General features: G+C 43.5%; 1 pseudogene; it reads right to left on the bottom strand.

Annotated features, from left to right (window-relative positions):
- Positions 1-1,445: 1,445 nt before the first annotated feature.
- Positions 1,446-1,973, bottom strand: LOC147897353 (CAX-interacting protein 4 pseudogene; annotated as a pseudogene).
- Between the last annotated feature and the right edge of the window lie 20,994 nt (positions 1,974-22,967).

The following is a 22,967-nucleotide window of genomic DNA, read 5'->3' as shown; positions in this document are numbered from 1 at the left end:
TCTGGTCCGCATTAATGCGCTACACCTCCAACACTGGAGGTGACTATTCGAAACGGGGGGATGGCACGTTCCCCTATGATATATAATTTTTGGAGAGACATGTGCCGGCTCTCCACCATACATTACGTATGGTTTTTTTTTTTTTAACTCCTCATCTTGAGCACGCACACTTCTTCGCACATTCTGTTTCCGCAAGGGAACATTACATTTGCTTGGTTCGACCAACATACTAATCATGTCTGCAATACTTCTGTTTTCGAGATGTTTGCAGCCTCCAAACGAGTGTCTTCTCCTAAAGGTACGCACAACAAAATGTATTTGCTTGATTCAAGTTATTTTATCAATTCTTTCAATTTCTGAAGATAGAGGTTCAGTCCATCTTGTTTTTCCTGTTGCGTTTAGACAAAACCACGTGAGTGAAATTGTAGCAAAGTTTCGGATGGTTTTTATTATTAATCCCTGTAGGTGTTTAAACCCGAACATAAGACATCGATTCATGTCACGATGTAGAAATGACCACCGGAAACTCCTTCGAACATGACCATTCGTCAACGCTCAGAGCAGCCAGAGATCGAGCTATTCAACTTGATATAACATCAAGAAAGATGTCCTTGAGGCCAGCTACGTCATCGTGGTTGACCATCGCAGATAGATACAAGCAATGGGTTAGTAATTGCGCGGCTATTTTCTCTAGCCTTCAAATCTGCCTTCAAATCTGCGGTGTCTGTGGCATAACCACGCTAGTGTCTGCAAACCAAAGGATCGTTTCTTCGCAAGGCATAGGGATCTCAAGCCACAGCGCCGCACTCGGAAACATGATACTTTTGGATGCCTGCGAGAATATGGGCATGCAAGTGACTTACTGGAAATGCCAAAGCTGCACACGAGATGCCCAGCGGAGCAGATACATTGTGCGGTTGATGCCACAGTACTCTCGGCAGTTGCTTAAAACAAACCACCTCCACACGCAACTGCTAAGCATCATAGATGTATCCATTTCAGTTACCACGACTGCAAATGCAATTGCTTGTGGCACACTCGATCGAAGGTCACTTCTAGACAATCCTCTGATATCTTGGCGAAACGTCCCACTAAGCTCGGCTCAAGAAATCGTGACGAACGAGCTGTCAGGTGTGCTCGCATACAACATCGAGAACAATCCAATATTGTGCAAGTACAATTCTTTAGCAGAGCGTGCGGACATCAAGATGGTTGTTGGGGTAAAGGCACTGGCCACCCTGTAACAGTTTTTATTCTAGTACTACTAAGTACGCTAAGTACACATTGTACTTAGGTACTTAGTGGTCCTAGTCTTATCCACAGATATATATACTAGTGTGTGTACTTGGGGAGGTACCACTCATTGCTTATCCCCACCCACTGGTGTGTGACTATTGTGGGTGTGTCTCCTCACTCCCAAAACTCCTACTCACTCCGGTAACCCGTCAACTGGTATCAGAGCTTTTGAGAACGTTCTTTCCGAACTTAGCCGTGATTGCCCGCTCCATTTCAGAATCCTCGAAGCTATCGGAGAGATCACTTTCTTCGTCTAAACTCCCTTCCTCTGAGGAACCCGTCGATCCGTCGTCCGCCTTGTCCTTCTTCAAGCCTCCCTCCCGTTCCATCAAAGCCGCGGCAGTTGCTACGACTTCCTCCTTAACGGCCAGAAAATTGCGACACTGAAAGGTGAGATGCCCAACTCTGCCACATTTCTTACAGGAGCCGTGAGCCTCGTCGGCATTGGAGCCGGTAAGGCGGGCTAAGGCAAGCAAGCCCTTGAAACTATCGTAGGCATTCTGCTCAGCGCCAGAGACAGCGGATTCTCCTCCACGATCGGGGGCAGGTTGTTTCTGATCAGGGGCGTAAGGGTCATACACGATGGCGCTCTGCCAGATGCCATGAGTCTGAAGGGCAGCACTGCTATGAACTCTGTTGTTAGCGGGCATGCGGACGCGACCTGCGGTGGTTGGCATGGCGATGGATGCAAAGGTTGTGCATATTTTTTTTTTTGCTAGAGAAGGAGCCTATACATGCTCTACTCTGTTCTCGGAGACAGAATTCTGCTCAGAGGCAATACCTTCTTCATTGCTGCTAGACATGGCCGCCACATTGCTGCTCAGAAGGAGTGTCTCCTGTCCTTTATTGTTTTTCTGTCTCGCCACTTCACAAAGCAAATGCTTCTACCCAACCTTGCTGAAGCAAGATGCGCCGCCCAAAGACAGAAACATTGCTGTTCTGAAAGCCTGACGACAAACCAAAGCTGCTGCTCCTTTTCTGGGATCAACATCGCTAGTTTCTGCTATTGTGGCCGACCACAGTCTAAGCAGTCCTCTTCCAGCTGCTGTGGGCTGCTCATTTCTGGTTTTTTGAGAGCTGCTCCTCACATTTTGCCATTGGCACATTAGCCAGGTACTCTGTATTACTTGCATTGTACTTTCCATTCCTGCCATTTTCATTTCCTTGTACCGCGAACTGCGCATATACACGTACAGGTGCAGGGGTTCTACTTGTGGCAGGGCTTACACTCGCACTGAGGCTTAGCTTATGCCGCAAACAGTGTCGAGACAGGTCTTATCACTTGGCCAGTCATTGTACGTCAGTGTTGGCACTGAGTGTATGCATTGGCAGATCTGTGCTTGTCAGTGTTGGCACTGAGTGTATGCATTGGCACTGATACTTGCAGCGTATGCTATGTTGGATGCAACCCAAATGGATATGTAGTCAAATGCCTTGTGAGTAGCAGCTGTTGATGACACTTACTGTGTTAGTGCACGGAATGTGCTGTCAGTTTATGGGGCTTATGATGCTATTGTGCGTGGGACATATGCTTTAACTTGTTGCTGAAAGTACAACCACATTTGGTACAGATTTGGTCGATTTTGACCAAGTTTGACTTTCGTCAAATTTGGGGCTTTTGTTGCCTGACCGGCAATCTGTCAAGTGGGAGCACTCTACATGCATCAAACTATCTCGTGGAGCACTACTATGCTTTGAAAGTGCAAATTTGACTTACAGTGTTTGGTCAAAGGTCAATCTTTTCCAGATTGGATGTCAAATCTCTGATTTTCTTCATGCATTCAAAGGGCTTTTTGAGCCACCTCACTTCCAAACTGTAAATTCAGTTGGGGGGGAAGTTTCTGAAGCATATGGAGGTCTAAAATCAGGGATTTTCATCAAAAAATCAGAGGTTTACAGTTTTTTTGACAGTCCGGGACTGTCAAACATCAGGTTTGACCATATTTGACTATCAAAAAGTCAAAAAGTACTGCTGTTTTTTTATTATATCAGTTCTGGGATTTTTCTGGAGCGATTTGACGCAGCCGTACCACACTTTCGCCAGCGAAAAAGACAGGAACAGCTTGCTGTACTGTTTCTGCAGCAAGTGGGAGAAAAATATTCAGTTGGTTTTGTGCCACTGAAACAGTACCAAGTTCACTTTTGATCGTACTTCCGCTGCGGGGGAATTTTCTTGGAGTGACTAGTGCTTAATTGCACGACTACAGGGAGTCACGCGGTTCCATTGAGGAACAAACTCTACTTTCTTTACCATGAGTTCCGGCAGCGACGTGTCGTCCTTGTTCCAGATAAAGAAGCTCGAAGGAGCTAAAAACTACGACATATGGAGGACACAATGCTACAATGTGTTGATGCAGAAGGACCAGTACAAGCCTATAAAGGAGAAGGGTGTTAAGCCCTCCAACGTTACTGATGTGCAGTGGGAGAAGATGGACAACTTGGCCATGTCGACCATTATGCTTACAGTTGTTGATTCACTGGTTGTAGGCATCAGGGATGAACCTACTGCGTGGAGGATGTGGAAACGTCTTGAGGATACTTATGCCAAGAAAAGTGCCACGGGAAAAGCTTACTGGCTGAAAAAGCTTGTTGGTCTTCAAATGAAGGAGGGGACACCTATGTCCACTCATATTATTGAGTTTAACAGCATATTCAGCCAGGTGATCAACCAGGGGTTGAAGCTCGATGATGAGCTGAAAGCTACACTCATCCTATGTTCTCTACCTGAGTCATGGGACACATTCAGGACTTCTACCAGCAACTCAAATGCCATTCTGTTATTTGCAGATGTGCTCTTCTACAGGAAGAGATGAATAGAAAGAACAATGCTGTTGGGAAGTCGAATGCTTTGAATGCACGCAGCAGGTCCAAGACACGTGGAAACTACAAAGAAAGAGAGAGAAGCAAGTCCCGCTCTAAAAGTGATCTTGTATGCAACTATTGCGGCAAGAAGGGACATATTGAGAAAAAGTGTTTTTAAAAGAAGAACGACCTGAGAGCCAAAGAAGGCAAGACTCAAGGCAAGTCTAAGGGCAAGGAAAAAGAGGAGCTGCATGTTACTTATGTTAGTGACAGTGACAGTGGACGTGAGATATGTTTCACCTCTTCACTGGAGGCTCATACACTTCATGCTGGTGATGGATCAGATATGCTTTCCTGGATTATAGATTCAGGTGCTTCCTTTCATGTTACACCCTACAGAGATCTGTTTGTCAGATATGCAGGAGGGCAGAAGGGAGTTGTCTTTCTTGGTGATAACCATGCATGTTCGATCATTGGCATAGGTGATGTCAGGCTTGTTCTTGAAAATGGCCAACAGTTAATGCTCAAAGGAGTCAGGCATGTCCCTAAAGTGAAGAAGAACTTGATTTCCACAGGTTTATTGGATCATGGATGACGATGGTTATCAGACCACCTTTGGCAGTCAGAAATGGAAAATCAGCAAAGGGGCAATGGCTATTGCCAGGGGTCCTAAGGTTGATACTTTGTATTCACTTCATGCTGGACATTGTCCGCATTCCGATGTAAATGCCGCCGAGCTGCCAAAGATTTCATTGTGGCATAGCCGGCTTGGCCATATGAGTATTAAGGGAATGGAGCAATTGGCTCATTTTGGTTACTTGCCGAGTCTAAAATTTTCAGATTTAAAGAAATGTGAATTTTGTCTCTACGGTCGTCAAGTACAAATACCTCATAAGAGAAGGTCAGATCAGAAATTACAGCTCTTGGAGCTTGTACATACAGATGTGTGTGAGATGCCTACACTCTCTTTAGGAGGTTCTAAGTACATACTGTCATTCATAGATGACGCCACCCGCAAAGTGTGGGTTTACACTCTCAAAAAGAAGAGTGATACGTTCAAGGCTTTCACTAAGTTTGTTGCACTGGTCGAAAATGAAACAGGCAATAAACTGAAAGCTTTACGATCTGACAATGGTGGAGAGTATTTGTCCAAAGAGTTTCAAGAATTCTGTGAGGCAAAGGTATTCAAAGGGTGTTGTCTGCACCATATGATCCTCCACAGAATGGTACCGCTGAAAAAATGTTCAGGACCATTCAAGAGAAAGTCAGATCCATGTTGTCACATGCTGCACTGCCCCACACATTTTGGGCTGAAGCTGTAAAGACAGCTGTGCACCTTATTAATAGGTCACCAAACAAGAGACGATGTGGCGGTGTGCCTGAACAGGCATGGACGGGTAAGCCTCCGTCTTACAAACACCTACGGGTCTTTGGTTGTGTCGCGTATGTGCATGTACGCAGGGAGGACAGAACTAAATTGGATCCAAAGTCTCTTAAATGCATATTCCTAGGTTACGGTGACAAAGGTGAGATGGGCTACAGGATTTGGGATCCCAAGAACAGAAAGCTTATACGCAGCAATGATGTCGTGTTTGATGAAACCATCATGTTCAAGGAACCTGTTGTACAGCAGGGACCCTTAAAAGTAACTATTGATGATGACAGGCATCATGGGCAACACAGACAGGCTGTAAATCAGCCACAACAGCAGCATAATCAGCCATTAAATGATGCTGCAGCAGGTCCAAATGGACAGCCAGATATGGCAGATGATATCCCAATGGATGTACCACAGTTAGATGATCTTCCTGACATGCAAATGCAGCCAGAACTGGGTGATGAATAGGCTGGACAGCCACCTCATGATGATGGTCATTAGGTTAGAAGGTCAACCAGACCGACACGGCAGCCAGACAGATTTATTCCTGGCTTTGATTATCTAATGCTCACTGATTGTGGAGAGCCTTCATGCTACAGAGAGGCTAGGCAGAGGGCAGACAAGGTTCAATGGGATCTTGCTATGAAATCTGAAATGGACAGTCTTCACAAAAATGGCACTTGGGAATTGGTACCCTTGCCTATTGGTAAAAAGGTACTGCCATGCAAATGGGTTTATCGACTTAAGGTCACACCTGGTGAAAAGCCAAGGCATAAAGCCAGACTGGTTGCCAAGGGGTTCAAGCAGGAATATGGTGTTGACTTTGATGAGATATTCTCTCCTGTCGTTAAGATGACAACTCTCAGAACTGTATTAGCATTGGTTGCACATGCAGATATGGACTTGGTCCAAATGGATGTCAAGACGGCATTTCTTCATGGTGATTTACATGAAGAGATTTTTATGCAGCATCCAGAAGGTTTTACAGTGAAGGGAAAGGAGAAGCTTGTGTGCAGACTGAAGAAAAGTCTTTATGGTCTTAAGCAGGCACCTAGAGAATGGTATCATAAGTTAGATACATTCATGCGAATCCAAGGTTATAGGAGAAGTGACATTGATCACTGCTTGTATACCAAGAAAGCTTCAGATGGCAGTTTACTGATCCTCATTTTGTATGTGGATGATATGTTGATTGCTGGAAAATCTCATAAGGAGATCAATGCCTTGAAGAAAAGATTGCACCAAACCTTTGATATGAAGGATCTTGGTGATGCCAACCATATACTGGGCATGCGGATACTTCGGGATAGGGAAAAGCGGTTGCTATACTTGTCTCAGAAGGAATACATTGGCAAGGTCCTGCAGAGATTTCACATGGAGGGGGGGAAGAGTATTGGTACTCCATTGCCTCCTTATGTGAAAATCAGTACTTTGGACAGCCCTCAGACAGATGCCGAGAGGGCTGAGATGTCAAAGATTCCGTATGCATCAGCGTGTGGCAGTCTCATGTATGCTATGGTTGCAACCAGGCCCGATATTGCGTTTGCAGTGGGAGTGGTTAGTAGATACATGGCAAACCCCGGCAAGAAGCATTGGAATGCAGTGAAAGGTGTCATGAGATACCTGAAGGGTACACAAGATTTGTGTATATGTTTCGGCAGTCAAGATGCAAAAGTGCAGGGTTATACAGACTCTGATTATGCCGGTCACCCTGATACCCGGAAGTCTACTACCGGATATGTTTTCACTTTCACTGGAGGTGCAGTGTCGTGGTGGGTATCTAGAATGCAGCAGTGCATTGCTCTGTCTACTACAGAAGCTGAATAAATTGCAGCCACTGAGGCATGCAAGGAAGCTATATGGCTATCTCGGCTAGTGGCAGATTTGGGCTACTCTAGTGATACTCCATTGTTGCATTGTGACAGTCAGAGTGCCATACAGTTGGCACGAAATCCTGTTTTTCATGCAAAGACGAAGCACATCGACGTGAAGTATCATTTTATCAGGGAGGTGCTTGAGAACAAGCAACTTCAGCTTGTGAAAGTTCACACTGATGACAATCCAGCAGATCTGTTGACCAAAGGATTGGCTGCTGAGCGGTTTGCACACTGCAGACGGCTTATGGGTATAGGATAAGCAGACCAATTGGTCTTGTACATGATGATGTATATTGCTGTTTTTTCTTTACTCTCTCTTATGGGCACATTGCCTTTAAGTGGGAGGTTGTTGGGGTAAAGGCACTGGCCACCCTGTAACAGTTTTTATTCTAGTACTACTAAGTACACGACGCTAAGTACACATTGTACTTAGGTACTTAGTGGTCCTAGTCTTATCCACAGATATATATACTAGTGTGTGTACTTGGGGAGGTACCACTCATTGCTTATCCCCACCCACTGGTGTGTGACTACTGTGGGTGTGTCTCCTCACTCCCAAAACTCCTACTCACTCCGGTAACCCGTCAATGGGTATGTGCATCTTGAGTCCTCAAACCATTGCAGGTATCTTGGAACTACACGATGAGACAGCTCCCTTCGAGTTAATGTCAATAGCAGAATCTCAGCCTGAGCTCCTGCTTTTGCAAAACATGGTGGACCCCGCGAACCGTCGCGCCTTTGATGCAAGGGACAAGCATGAGTTTGCCTCCATACAGCTACGGGGTACAGAAATGCTTTCAGAGATGGTCGCTTCATTCCACGTCGATGGAGTAGCAGCAGCTGGCAGTGCGTGCATTGACATAACCATGGAGTCAGCAGTGTTCCCATTCCTGTTCCCTTTCGGACGGGGCTACTATGATGGCTGCATACAGTTCAGCAACTATGTGAAAATGAGAATATGCACCTTATTCTCTATCTACACGCTCTACAAGCCGTACCTGTTGATCATGTTCCAGTTAAAACAGGTAGTGATGATTGCCAATTCAAGCAACTCTACATGCTTGCAACGAGACATCGACCAATATAGGAAAGCCAACCCTGCCACGACCGATGAAGACGCAATGAGACACGTGCTTCGCTACAGCATGCCATCAACAATGCCGGGGTCCCCATCGTGGCATCGACGGCAACTGAAGGACCTCATAACGATGGTCGATGCTTGGGGCCTCCCAGATTTCTTTCTGACATTCACTGCAGACGAGGTCACCGATACACGGTGGCAAGAAATTAATGTGATCGAGAGCATCGCAACGCATTATAATGCGCAATTCACTTGGAAGGACTGTCCTGTTGAATGCGTGGCACTTTTCCACGCACGCTTCCACATGTTCATGCGCAAGCATTTGCTTTCATCCGACGGTCTGCTTGGCCGAATACAACACCATGTCGTTCGTTATGAGATACAAAACAGGGGCTCCCTACACGCCCATGTCATATTGTGGGTCCACCATGATGACCGTCAGCGAATTGCAAATGAGATTGCAGCTTACGTCCCCAGGGACGAGGCCCTGGATCCTCGAAACACAAGGCTGCGAGAACTAGTTCTCAGGAAGCAATCGCACGTATGCAGGAAAGCGTGCTACGTCGGACCGTCACACCACAGTTGCAAGCACGGCTTCCCTTTCGCAACACAGCCAGAATATGAACCCATCCTCGACCCTCTGACGCAACGTTGGTTGTATTACCGGCCGGGACATGAGCACCGAAACGTCCTCCCCTACCACCCTTGCGTGTTACTGTTGTGGGGTGCGCACATGAACATACAGCGGGTGACAAACTCTTCAATCTCTCACTACCTCCTCAAGTACGCGATGAAATCTGAACCAATGGGCAAACCGAACATCCGTTCAGAAGACGCCTCACGTTTGGGGTTGCAACATCTCGACGAAGTAAAGCTGAAACTCATCGCCGCGAGCCTCCTATCAAAACCAACCTCTCCAACAGAGGCCGCGCTAAACTGCATGCAGATACCAACAATCACAAGGAGCGAGACCGTTCACTATGTCGACTCCTCGCCACCATCTCTAAGACAACGCATCGTCTCGCGAAACAACAACGTCACCCTGCACCCGGTCGACATATACTGCGGGAGACCGAGCGTCATCAAGGAGAGCACGTTCTACGATTACCATAGGCAATATGTGATACGAAAGCCCAAGGAAACGCAACGTGGAACGGTCGGTCTTGACCTCTTCGGCAACAGGATCGCAAAATGTGAGCGAGTAGTTAGATTCACTGACTACCACCCTGGACATCAACCAGAGGGGTACTTCTACAACGTGCTCTTGCGAAAACTCAGCTTCAGGAATGAAACGGAGCTCATATCACCTGCCAACACAGCTGGATCCTACTTTGTCGAATGCCAAATGCGCGGCCTCATATTGAGCAACGAGGACCTCGAGATGTATGTGACCGAATACACGCAAAGGAACTTGCTAGCGACTGACCACACGGACCAGTTGATCAATATGATATTGCAAAAGGTTGCGATCATCCGAGACTGCCCGATGGAAGCGCCTAACATCGACCAGCAAACCGTCGAAGGGCCAACACGCGCGAGGATGTTGCAAAAAATGGCCGAGCTTCGCACCGTGCCAATGCCGCATTGACAGTAGAACAACAAAGAGTCTTCGAAAGCCTGGCTTCAACAAGCTCGGGGCTACACGTTGTCTGTGGAACACCAGGTAGCGGCAAAAGCTTCTTGATACGATACTATGTTTCGCATCTGGTAGCGCAAAACAAAACGGCAATACTCTGTGCATCAACAGGGGCGGCTGAGCGGGATTGCAACCACTGTACACTACCAATTCAAGATCCCTGTGCGCAGCAGTCAATACCCACTGAACATCCATGAGACGGATGAGCGACACCTCGCAATCAAGGAAGCCAACGCGATCATCATTGACGAGATGTCCATGCTAACAAGGATGACTTTCGATCTCGTGGTAAGACAAATCATCAATGTCACTAATGGCACATTGCATGAGCCATTCAGACACAAAATGCTGATAATTTTTGGAGACCTGGCACAATTACCGCCAGTCTGCAAACACCGCGAGGATCTCTGCGAGCCGTGCCACATCACGTCCTCCGCGCACTGGCCTGCAGTGAAAATGTACCACATGCAATTCTCGGTGCGACATGCACGAGACATGCCGTTCCTCGCATTCTTGCATACCATAAGACTCAGGATGCCCACAACTAACGAGATTTCCGACTGTTTGGGGCAGTGCATTGTCGACAAGGAAGGTGCATGCCACTTCATCGATGCCGAAACAACCATCATTTGCACACACAGAGTCGATGTCGCTACCTTCAACGATGAGCTTGTGGAGAAATTCAACACTCCCGAGACGATTGTGCATGTTCAAATACACAGTAACACCGCGAGCGAACCAGCTCTCAAAGAATGGTTGGAGGACAAAAGCTTCAACGAGATAGGAAAAATTTGCGTGGGGGCGAAGGCAATGATAACGGAAAACATCGACCTCGCAATAGGTGCCGCAAATGGAGCAATGTGCAAAATCAAGAGCATCAATGCAACTAGCAGGGGGAAAATCAACGGTATCATTGTCGTCGTGGACACAACAGCGGCCGTGCTCACATTACGACGCTCGAAGCATCAGCGAAAGGCAATAAATGGAAAATGGTTCCACAAGTCCACATTTCCACTGACCCTAGCATACGCTATCACGGGACACAAATCCCAAGGCGCAACCATATCCAACAAAGCGCTGCTCATATTCCGAGTGTTTGCCCCTGGCCTGGCATACGTGATGTTGTCCAGAGTGACTGAGAGAACGAGGCTGCGCATACTACATTACCCACATCCAGACATATTCAGACCAATTCCACGAGAGTTCTCACAGCCGACAACACAACCACGCGCATAAAGGTATTCACTACCAGAGATTGAAAAAGGCAGAGGCAAGTCATGAATATGTTGTGTCAAACATGCGTGCAAGGAAAATGGTTTTAATATCTTGTCTGTTGTCGAGAACAGGTGCAGAGAATCATAAAGCTCGGGACATTGCAGCATAAGACATGGACGCAGACAAGGTAAATTCCACCAGCATGAAAGAATCTTTTTTTCTTGAAGATTTAAAAAGACGGCTCATTTGAAAAGACGGTGTAATAAGTCGTGCCTGCAAGCAGCTATTTGCGCTATACAAAAGCAACGCGAAGGCAACAAAACCTCCACCAGCAAAGAGGAGGTTCTTCCTAACCACAAAGCAATTCCGGCTAGCAAACAATGCAGGAGAACGTCCGGGAGCTTACATCAACGGCTTCAACACGTATGCGGAACTACGCGACTTCATTGACAACTGCAATAGGCGTTTGCCAGCTAAAAGAGAGCCGGGAGGCTTGAGATTCGTAAATGGTGCGTAATGCTTCCGAAAATTAAAAAAAACCGCAACAGTTGAGAAACAGAATTAACGAGTTGCAAGAACAACATACTCATCTTGGATTGCACTTCTCCTACAGGACTCCTCAAAGAGATCCTTGTCGAGCTTGACATTGAGTTCGATGAGACCGATAGGATGATGGAAAGTTTGGAGGGGCAGAAGCTACTAGACACGAAGACGAAAGGGATCACAGCGTATGCGTGCGAGCTGCTGCATTACGGGTACAACGTATCCTTGGAGTTGCTGAGGGACACGACGCGCGATCAAGCAATGGCTATACTCGAACAATTCATGGAACAATTTGGAGGGACGCACGACGCGACGCACCCGGTGACGACAATGGAGAAGCTTACGTATATTTTCGACAGGGACTTATACGAGGAGCGCTTCGGTATTGGAAACGATCCTTTCACGGCAACAGAGAAAAACAAGGGCAAGTAAATAAATGCATTCTATTATGGACGTCAAACGAAAAAAAAACGACCGAAAACCTCGATGACTAACGTATTTGTCAATGTTTACGCAGGTACGACATTGAAAGACGCGAGCCTCGAGATGAAGGAGGAGCCTCCACTGAAGCGCCCGCGCAAGGGAATTGGGCGAGCCTCGTCATCTACTGCATCACGTGCAAGCCCAACAACAGAAAGTACATAGGGAGCACGACGGACCTGCCGCGGAGGATCAAACAGCACAATAAAAAACCACCGGCGAAAATGAAAGAGGACTTGCAACATTACAAGCCCTTCGAAGAAAATTTCGAAATCAAAGTTTTGGAAACAACAGACACCGTAGACAAAGCACGAACTTTAGAGCAGTACTACATAAGGAGCCACAACACAGTAGGTCCATTAGGTTACAACACGCTCGAGGGCCATCCGGCCAGAGCGCGGAAGTACTATTTCCTAAAGCGTAGGAACATAATTTGACCCAAAAAATAAACATTTGTGCCTTCGAAAAAAGGGATCCAATGAAGTTGCAAATGGTGCTGGAACTTTTGTCGTACATGCAATGCAGCTTTGGGTTTGGATTTTTCCTGTCACAGTTGCATGCTTCTGGCTCAATTTCGTTTTGATTTATTATTTATACATTTCTGAAATACATCTCCTCGTCCTTCGCTCGAAGTGGAATGACAATAGATTTGCTTACAATGCAAAGAATAGGAATTTGTCTTTCTCCGAAAAAAAGAAAAACTACGTTTTACTGTCGACATGAACAACATCTCTAAAAAAGGTTGCATGCAATTGAACATCAATCTTCTGCATCATTTCTGACAACGTGACTCATGTGAACCTCAACAAGATAGCAAAAGAGAGAAGTATTCATCAAGAGCCCAGCTGGACAAGCACTCTAGTTGTATAAAAAATGATCAAGATAGTATGCATTAGCTGATTCCAAATTTTGTAGGTATTTCATTGGAATGGAAAATCTCTGCATGACTTCCACATATAGAAGATTTAGATGGAAGAACCTACAATGGGAAGCAATGGATGATGATCTGCATGATGTAACTCATAGTCCCATTGTCGAGGTATTGGCAAGGACATCTTGATCTAATGTTGGAATTGGAAGAGGAGTGGAGCATGCGATTCATTAAGAAAGAATTGCAGTTGGCAACAATAAGCCCTCCCCAAGACTAGTATTTGATACGTAACGTTTCAGGTAATGTAATGATGTGAAATCGTATGTGAGCATATGGATACTCTGAGTAGGTACTAGTCGAGAATTTCGGGCATGGCTTAAATTGGCAACTTAGGAAAATTCATAGCGTCTCCTTTATGGCGATCTAGTCTACTCTAATCTAGATCTATACCAACCGGTCTAGCGATGAAAGAACAGCAAATAATTCCTTTTCTTTTGTTCTTTTTTAGTGCTGGGTCAAATGTGTCGATGTAGAGGTGAATGTGCATGAAGGAAGTAGTTTTGTCAGCGGCGAAGCTCAAATGTGAGTGTAACACTTGCACCGAAATGTGCGCATGATGTGACAAGCACGTAGAGCATGAAAAAATGAGCGACTTTTCTTTTTGGATCGTCCTCACTTCCTGGATCAAGAGATATGACTTCATCTAGATGGAGGGGCAAAAGGAGTGTAAATGGTGCTCAATGATGATGTGTCACTGTGGGTCACATGCAATGATGATGGTGTGCTAGTGGAGCCCTGTGCTGAGGTGGTAGGAGTGGTCATATGTAGTGACTGTGGAGCACTGTGTGTGCCTGCAGAGGTTCAGTGTGCCACGTGGCACAGATGATGTGACAGATGATGATGTCAGTAAAGGTGATGTGGCACTGGTGATGTAACACTAGTGATGTGGCTATGTTGACGTGATAGCAGTTGACATGGCAATGTTGACGTGGTAGTGATGACGTGACTGATGAGCTAACAAGGTGACGTGGCCTATTGATGTGGCCAGTGATGATGTGGCTACCACTGTGGTAGATGATGTGGCACTATGGATAAGGTGATGATGTGGTAGATCAGATGACATGGCTATCTATGGTGAGCTAATGTGGCAATCGTGCCAGGTGTCAAGGTTTGAGAGCCTTATCTGCCACATGGCAAATGAGATGATGTGGTGCACGGGCCACGTGTCACTTTATAATAAATGATGTGGCAGTGGTGGCTAAGGTGCCACATGTGGAGTGGCTATCTGCCACGTGTCGACAATGGCTTCACCGAAATCTAAAGAAGATTCTGTCGAAGATGCTGATTTTGATGCTCTCTTCTATCCGATTCGGGTAGCTTTGCTGTGGCATAGCTTTGTGAAGCCTTGGAGCTTTGGATGCTTGTATTGCGATGAAGGCGGCTGTGGATAGGAGTGCAGTTGCATGATGAGTCACAAGCTTGTGGTAGAAGCTTATTGCATGCGCAGTGAGTCAGGGACTTCCGTTTGCAGAGGCGCGAGGCTAGTCGAGGCTGCTATTCGTGGTGGCTGAGAGTAGAAGGCCGGCACTCGAAGGAGAACCCATAGATGCAGATGACTGGAGTTCGGTCGTTAGGCATCGGTTGGATGCAGAAGGCCTTAAGCTTGGAGGCACTTCTAGCATCACATTGATTGGCAGCTTGTCAGCTTTGTGGAGTAAAAGCTCGTTGAGGAGGCACGGCTGGAGCCAGCATATGGAGAGCAGTGTAGCTTGTGCAAATCCAGGCTTACTGGAGAGCTTTGTCATAGAGTTTGTTGGAGATGCAGCTTGTTGTGCAGGCGTGTGGCACTGCACGTTTGAAGGAGGCCTTGACACTTGAAGTCTTCAAGTTTACTGTGTTTATTTGGAGTTTGGAGCTGTTGTGTCCTATTTTGCAAGACACATTGGCCGCTGTGCGACTGCTACTTGGAGTTGTTGCTTCGATTTTGCTGCTGCTACTTGGAGGCCTGATGTTGAAGCTGTTGTTGCAGCTCGTTTTGCTTGCTATTGCTGTAGATTCTGCCTTAGTTGATGCATTGCAAGCCTTTGTTGTTGTAGGCTCTAAAGATCTCTCTCTTCCTCAAGGAAACTCTCTCTTGATACCAAAATCTCTCTCGATTATCTCAAAATAGAGATTTCACGATCCCTTTCGCTTTGAGAACTAGCTCTCTATCTCAATGAAAACCTTTCTCAACTCTCTCTCTCTCTCTCTCTCTCTCTCAGAAGAACTTGATGGAAAATCTCTCTTTCTCTCTCTCTCTCAGCAATGAATCAAAAGAGCTCTCTCTCACATAAAAGGATAGTGGACGAAAATGTATGAGATTCACGAAAATCTCAAGGGAATTTTCTATCACTCTACGGAAGTGAATGAAACACTCAATCTGTCTCGATCTCTCAACCTCTCAATCTCTCTCACACTCTCAAGGATCGCAATGCCTCAGCGGAAGGCAAGGGAGCTCTGATACCATGACAGAATATGAAGAGGGAAGAGGAGAAGAGTGGAGATGAGGAGAGAGGGCACAGCTAGAGAGCACACCACAAACTGTACACTAGATTTAGTTGAAAAAATAGAATATATACAAACCCATTTAGGGTTAGGGTTAGGGGATCTAAACCTTTCCTTTGTAGCACTCTATAAGGTTAGTGCTATGCACATATGATCACGTGATGGTACTATGCACACATGATCACATGATGTAGAGCGTGAACTCTCAACATGCGTCTATTGAAGACAAAGAAACAGTTAGATGTTTGTTTGACAACCATGATATAGCACATTGACCAAGGAAAAATGCATATCCCTATGTTGATCTCCTTCTCTCATGATTTTTGGCATAGTCCACTGTCACAGTATCCATGCAACCTTGGATGACTTCCTCAATATTCTATTTCAAACTGTCTTGTACCTTTGATGTATCTCAAAAATATTTTCACTGCATTCCAATGAGACTCTTTTGGATTTGCCATAAACTATACAAGTAAGCTTATTGCATAACAAATATATGGCCGTGTGATAGTCAGACATATAAGAGATCCGATGAGTTGATGATAGTACTTGTTATTGAAGGTAGGCTTTTCTAAATCTTTTGTAAGTTTTAAACTCTATTCCATGGGAGTGGCTGCAATCTTGCAATCTGTCATACGAAATTTTTTCAGGAGATTGTCAACATATTTCAAAAGCTGACTCATAAAGGTGCTTTCTAAATATCTCTAAAACTCAATATCATGACAAGAGTGCATAAGTCCAAGATCTTTCATGTCGAACTCTGTAGATAAGTCTTATTTCAACTTCTTAATGAAGCTATCATTGCTTTCGATCATAATCAGATCATCTATGTACAAAAGTGCAATAGTAATGTCTTCCCCTTGAACTTTGGAGTAAAGAATATGATCTGCATTGGATTTCATGTATCCCAGATTAGCAAAATACTTATTGATTCTACTGTACCAACTTTTGGGTGCTTGCTTTAAGCCATAGAGAATTTTCTTGAGATGGCAAACCTGATTCTCTTTCCCTTTTTCAACATAACCTGCTGGTTGTTGCATGTAGACTTTCTTGTCTAGGTAACCATTGAGAAAGCATTCTTAATGTCTAGCTCGTACATATTCCATCTGTTGAGTGTGCTAGTATATCAAGAACCATATGGAATCCATCTTTGCTACTCGAGCATAAGTCTTATCAAAGTCTTAACCATATTAGTGTCACTAGTGATATGAAGAACCGTATGGAATCCATCTTTTCTACTGGAGCATAAGTCTCATCAAAGTCTTGACCATATTATTGTGCAAATCCTTATGCAACTAGTCTAACTTTTTATCTTTCAATGCTTCCATCTGGAATGTACTTCACTTTGTAAACTCATTTTTTGCTATGGCCTTCTTTCCTATTGAAAGGTCACATAATTTCCATGTATTATTCTTGTACAAAGCTTCCATTTCTTCATTCATAGTAGTTTGTCATTCTGGCTTGTCAACTGTGTCTTCAAAGTACACTCTGTAGCCATGATGATAGTCATAAGAGCATAGTTGGTGGTTTTGACCTAAATTACTTTGCCTTTCTGAGCATATGTCAATCTAATAGGTAGTCTTCTTTCCCTAATATACTGTCTAAGTTGTTCTTGCTCTTCTAGAGGTGCTTCTGGCAATTCTTGCTCTTCTTCATCAACCTTTTCTATAGGTGACTAAGTAATTATTATATCTATCTCCTATGTATTTGAGGTTTTTCATTTTGATTTCTCATCAAAGATTACATCTATGGAGATAATGACCTTTTGATTGATGGGATCATACAACTTGTATGCTTTGCTTTCCTCAGTATAGACAACCATGATGCATTTACGTGACTTTGCATCTAATTTTATGTGATAATCGTCATGTATGTGGACATATGCTATGCAACCAAATATGGGGAGGTGCCCAATGCATGGCTGTGTCTAGTGAATGCTTCATAAGGTGTCATAGCCTAAATCGGTTTGATTGAAAACTAATTAAGCAAGTAGTTTTTAGTGGCTATTGCTTATGCCCAATAGTGATTTGGAAGATGCTTCTCACTGAGCATTGCACTAGCATTGTCTGCTAAAGTATCGTTCTTTCTTTCAGCTCTTACATTTTGCCTGGGGAGTATCTGCACAAGTGAATTATCTTTGAATGCTGTGTTTTTTGCAAAAGTTCATGAATGTTGAAGACATGTATTTACCTCCTGTTTTTGCTTGTCTGGTTTTCTAGCATGGCTTTGAATTCTTAAAATCTAAAAAAGACTTCAAATTTCTCTTTCAGAAAGTAGACCCAACAATATCTGCTATAGTCATTGATGAAAGTCAAGTAGTAAAGTGAACCATTGATGCTGCGGGTCTATGCATAAGCCCATACATCTACGTGTATCAAATCAAGAATACCTCTTGCTCGAGAGGTGGTTCTACAAAAGTTGGTTTGCCTTTTTTGCTAAAGCATCATGCTTCGCAAACTTTTCCAAGAAACTAAAGCTTAGGAATCCCGATTACCATATTCTAATTTCTGAGCTCTATCAAGCATAATATACAAGATGTTATGCTAGGAAGGTGCTTCAATTAGATCTTGGTGTCTGCCTCAGCCTAACACTCTATTGATGGTGAACGTGATGTTGCTTTGGGAAGATTAAATAGATCTTGGTGCTAGAAGTAAGAACTATGATGCAAGGGAGTGCAATTAGGGACTACTGCACATGAACTAGTCGGAGCCGAGGAAGGAAAAGCAAGTGCTGCACAAACTAAGAAAAAAGATTTTGAGGAAAGGAAGCTTTGGGATTTCCCCCGTTCCCCCAAATGGGTTTCCTAAAGGGATAACTACCCCAGTATTAATGTGCTCTTAAGCGATGGCTTGTGCCTCTATCATAGGAAACAAGAAGCCTACTATTATACCACTTAGAAGAAGTTTTTTTGAATGCAGTTTGAAGGGTAGGTTGAGATACTTGAGGACCATAATGTCTTAGAATGTGATTCTCCTCATTTTCGCATCCCTCATGAATATCTTGTGGATCTTCTTCTCCTTGAAGACCACGTCATGGCTTCATATGGTCTTCTTTGTTTCTGGATCCCAGAGATGATAGCCCATCTCTCCACTTTCACCATAACCCAGAAAGATGCATTTTCTAGATTTAGGATCTAGCTTCTTTTGAAGCTCTTTTAGCACATGTGTATATGCCTCACAACCAAATATACACAAACGAGTAAGAGGACTTCTTGCCACTCCATGCCTCTTCAGAAATACCACCATCCAAACTCTTACTAGGTATGCATTGCAGTCTTCATTTCCTTAATCCACAAATCACCAAAAAGACTTGCATTGGAAAGCATACATTGCAACCTTTCCTGAATGGTGCGGTTCATCTTTTCTGTAACTAGATTTTGCTCTAGAGTATGAGGGGATGTGAGCTTCCTCTTGATCCCACGTGTATCACAAAAATGCTAAAAGTCATGAGAGAGATACTCTCCATCACTGGTAGTCCGTAGGCATTTGAGTATTCTACTTGACTGATTTTTGACCAAATTCAATATTTTCTGAAATACCTAGAATACATCGCTCTTTTAAGACATAGCATAAGCCCACACTTTCTTAGTTGCATCATCAATGAATATCACATAATATTCAACCCCCTGTAGAATGCACCAAGTCCAGCTTTTCAAGCTCTTTCTGAATGCACCAAGTTCAGCTTTTCAAGCTCTTTCTTTCCCCTTCTTTTATGGATTGATTTATTCTACTTCCCATAGAGACAATGCTCACAAAATCCAAAGTCAGAAAAACTCAAATGTGGTATATAACCCAAACGGCATAATAGTTTCATTTAATTCTGGCTCATGTGTCCCAACCGACAATGCCACAAAGAAGTACTTGATTGTTCGCTTATTGCAATAACATGATAAAAAACGCCTGATACATGTAAGGAATACAATATCCTATACTTATTGACACCTCTTGCCAAAACCATAGAGCCCTTCTGAAATTTTTAACTTTAAAAGCCAAAGGTCGTTTGAAAACCAACATCATTTGGATGATGCGATGAAATGAGACTCTTGGTCAGCTTAGACACATGTCTCACATTTTTCAAAACAAAAGCAGACCCACTTGCAAAAGAAAACCTTGTCACTTGCTCCCACTATATCATATGCATAGTTATTTCCAAGATACACACAATCTATCTTTCCATTGTCATAAGTGGAGAACCATTCCCTATGGAGAGTAACATGGAATGAAGTACTAGAATAAAAAATCCAATTCTAAGAATATGCATCATATGAAGTGATAAGCAACTTTATAGGTAGAATAGACATGAAGAGAATGTTATTATCACTATCATCAGTGATGACTGCATTGATATCCTCGATCTTCACTTTTTCTTTATCCTTCCTTGGACTCTCTTCCTTCTTATTTGCACCCAATTTGATTATTTTTCTTATCCTTTTTCTCTTTTCAACTTATAGCAATCCTTTTTCATATGGTCCTTCTTACCACAATGGTAATACTCAATGTTCCGTGCCCTGGATATGCTACGAGATTCTCCTCTTTCTTGGGACTTCTCCCTAAACTATGATCTGCCTCTTTACACATTTAAGACTGCATCCTTATTGTTACCATCCATAGACTTTCATCTAATCTCCTCGGCCAATAAGCTATCCATAGCATCATCAAACTTTAATACTCCATTAGGTGTATAGTTATTGACATAGCTGTCCGGAAGCTATCCCATGAAGATGACAATGAGGACAAGAGAAATATTGCCTTAGTCTCCACATCAAAATTCAACTTCTGAGCCTGAAAGTGACTAAAAATAATATTGAATTCGTTCAAGTAAGAAGCAATGGAGACCTCTTCCTTCATCTACAGCTCAAACAACCTTTTCATGAGGTAAACTTTATTAGAGGTAGTTTTCTTCTTATAAATAATACATAATTTCTTCCACAAATCTTTTGTAGTCTGGTCATTTTACTACTGTGAAATAAACTGACACTATAAGATGAAGTCCATTAGTAGAATTTGCTAATGTATCCAACTCATTCCAATCATCATTAGACATAGATGTAGGCTTAGTTTTAATCCATTTCAAAGATTTAATCTGCGTCTTTTGAACGAGCACATCCCTTATCTGCTCTTTCTACAAAGAAAAGTTTATCTCATCAAACTTTTTAATATTGAAAAACTCATTTTCAAATATGGAAGAGGATGCCATAACGCAAATAAAGCAAAATCCCAAATGCTAGTGACTGCAAGAGAGAAATCACACCAAATACAAGGTGCACTCAAATATGTATGCCACAATGGAAGGTAGTATCACCAAAAAACTCAAAGCTCAAAGCATCAAAACATCTGACTCATGTGCATATACTATGTATCCATATGAGCAAATCTGCTCCAAAAAAAAATGTCAATCTATAATGACAAAACAATGGTAAACCTAATGCCAATAAGAGTCAAAAGCCTCAAGAATAAACACCATCCATGGATATAAGCATCAATAATATCTCATCCACGAGAGCATAGCAATATCAACGCATCAACTGTAATGCGTCAAAGTTGTCATTCAGCATAAAATAGCATTAGTGTGCTAAGCGTTCATCAATAAAGCATCCCACAAGGAAATCTGGGCCTATCAATGCATTCAACAAGGATTGCAATGTGTCCAAATAGCTTGTAAAGCATCTTTTGAATCCAATGCAAGCCACAAACAAGCGTATATGGCTCAAACTGTAACTAGAGTGATATGCATAAGATATACCAAAAATCACGGTCTCATAGCAATGACTGATGCTGTAAAATAAATCATGAGATGAATCAAAACATGAATGTTACTACATATCCAAACTCAGTGATGCAATTTGCATATTTCTCCTTTCTGCTGCAACTCTAAAATCTTATCCAATTAGGGAGTAAAAGCCAACTAATCCTTAGAGTGGAGTTGAAATTGAACCTTTGAATGATTTTTTTAACAGAGAGAAAAAAGAAGATGATTCAACTTCTCAGAGAGACATAACTTCTCCAAATCTCCGTGGAATCATGCAAGAACTTACAGTAGGGGCTTTTGGATTTTCAGAATGCAATGGAACGGACGGTTTTAAAAACCGTGGTCTCAATCACTCGGTCTAACACATAGACCAAAAAATATTTTAGTAAATAGATCTGTTTGTAAACACCACTGGAATGCAAATGATGAGCAACATAGAAGTTTTAGAACCTTCTAAGTCGACCGGAACTGACAGATCTGCGAATGGTTGCTTCAAACTTGAGTTCCAACACACTAGTAGAAAAACGTTGAAGCAGAGACAGTGACTCAGAATTCCAACAAAATGATCTTAAATTCAAGAATGAAGGGGTTTTCAAACTCTTGAAGTGCAATGGACACCAAAAGCAAGCAATGGTTGTCTCTGCAAGTTATTTCGGACTCCAGTCATCGTCGAAAGGAACGGAGGAATCATCAAAAAATGTCTTTTTGCTCCACTTGCAAGCTTGCAAAAAACCACTCAGAGACTTTTAAAAACCACTTGCGGGCTTCTACAAGGTTCTAATACCACTTGGGCAGCTCAAACAAGTACCCACATGCTTGCTCCGTCCTCCAACAGAGCTGCAGCAACAAACTCCTAGCTCCAGGCACACACACAGGCTCAGCTAGACCACCCACAAGCATCCGATAAACCACCCGAGCTCTGATACTAGTTGAGAGTGCTCTCAATGGAAGCGGAATGGAAGAGGGTGTAACAGAGAGAGAGAGAGAGAGAGAGAGAACCACACAAGTTTTCGTGGGTGCAAAACACCTTAATCTTCTATTACATCCATATATGTATGTGTGTTTGAGTATTGTACATAACCGAGGTTAAGGCACAATGGCATTTAACGCCGACAAAATGTTATAGGGGGAGTATCACTTTTGTTGTTAGGGTGGATCTCTTAAAGGTAGAGGCAAATGCTGGCTAGAGCCTGGAATGTGGCGGTTGATGTCGATTACAAGCAACAGAGGGTCGTAAACAACGAAACAATCCACATAGAGATGCGAATCATAAGGAAAGGAGACAAGTATTCTTTTTGGGTGGATGAGGCAAGAAGTTCATAGAGCCATTCCTGTTTGTACACCCATTAATCCAATGTACACCTTGTCATTATAGCAGTTCACGACAGTCTAAAATTGAAGTGAGTGGGAGAAGGATCTTCTACATGTTTTTTATCCTCTTTGTTTCCTAGCTAGCTTCGTGGCTTAACATCTCTCCTTCTAACACACATTCAACA

The sequence above is a fragment of the Dipteris shenzhenensis genome, chromosome 10, assembly GCF_047967505.1.
Source record: "Dipteris shenzhenensis isolate YYH24624 ecotype China chromosome 10, Dip_SZ_1.0, whole genome shotgun sequence".
NCBI lineage: Eukaryota > Viridiplantae > Streptophyta > Polypodiopsida > Gleicheniales > Dipteridaceae > Dipteris > Dipteris shenzhenensis.
Note: the sequence above shows the minus strand (reverse complement) of the source record. Positions and strands in the feature narration are given on the sequence as shown.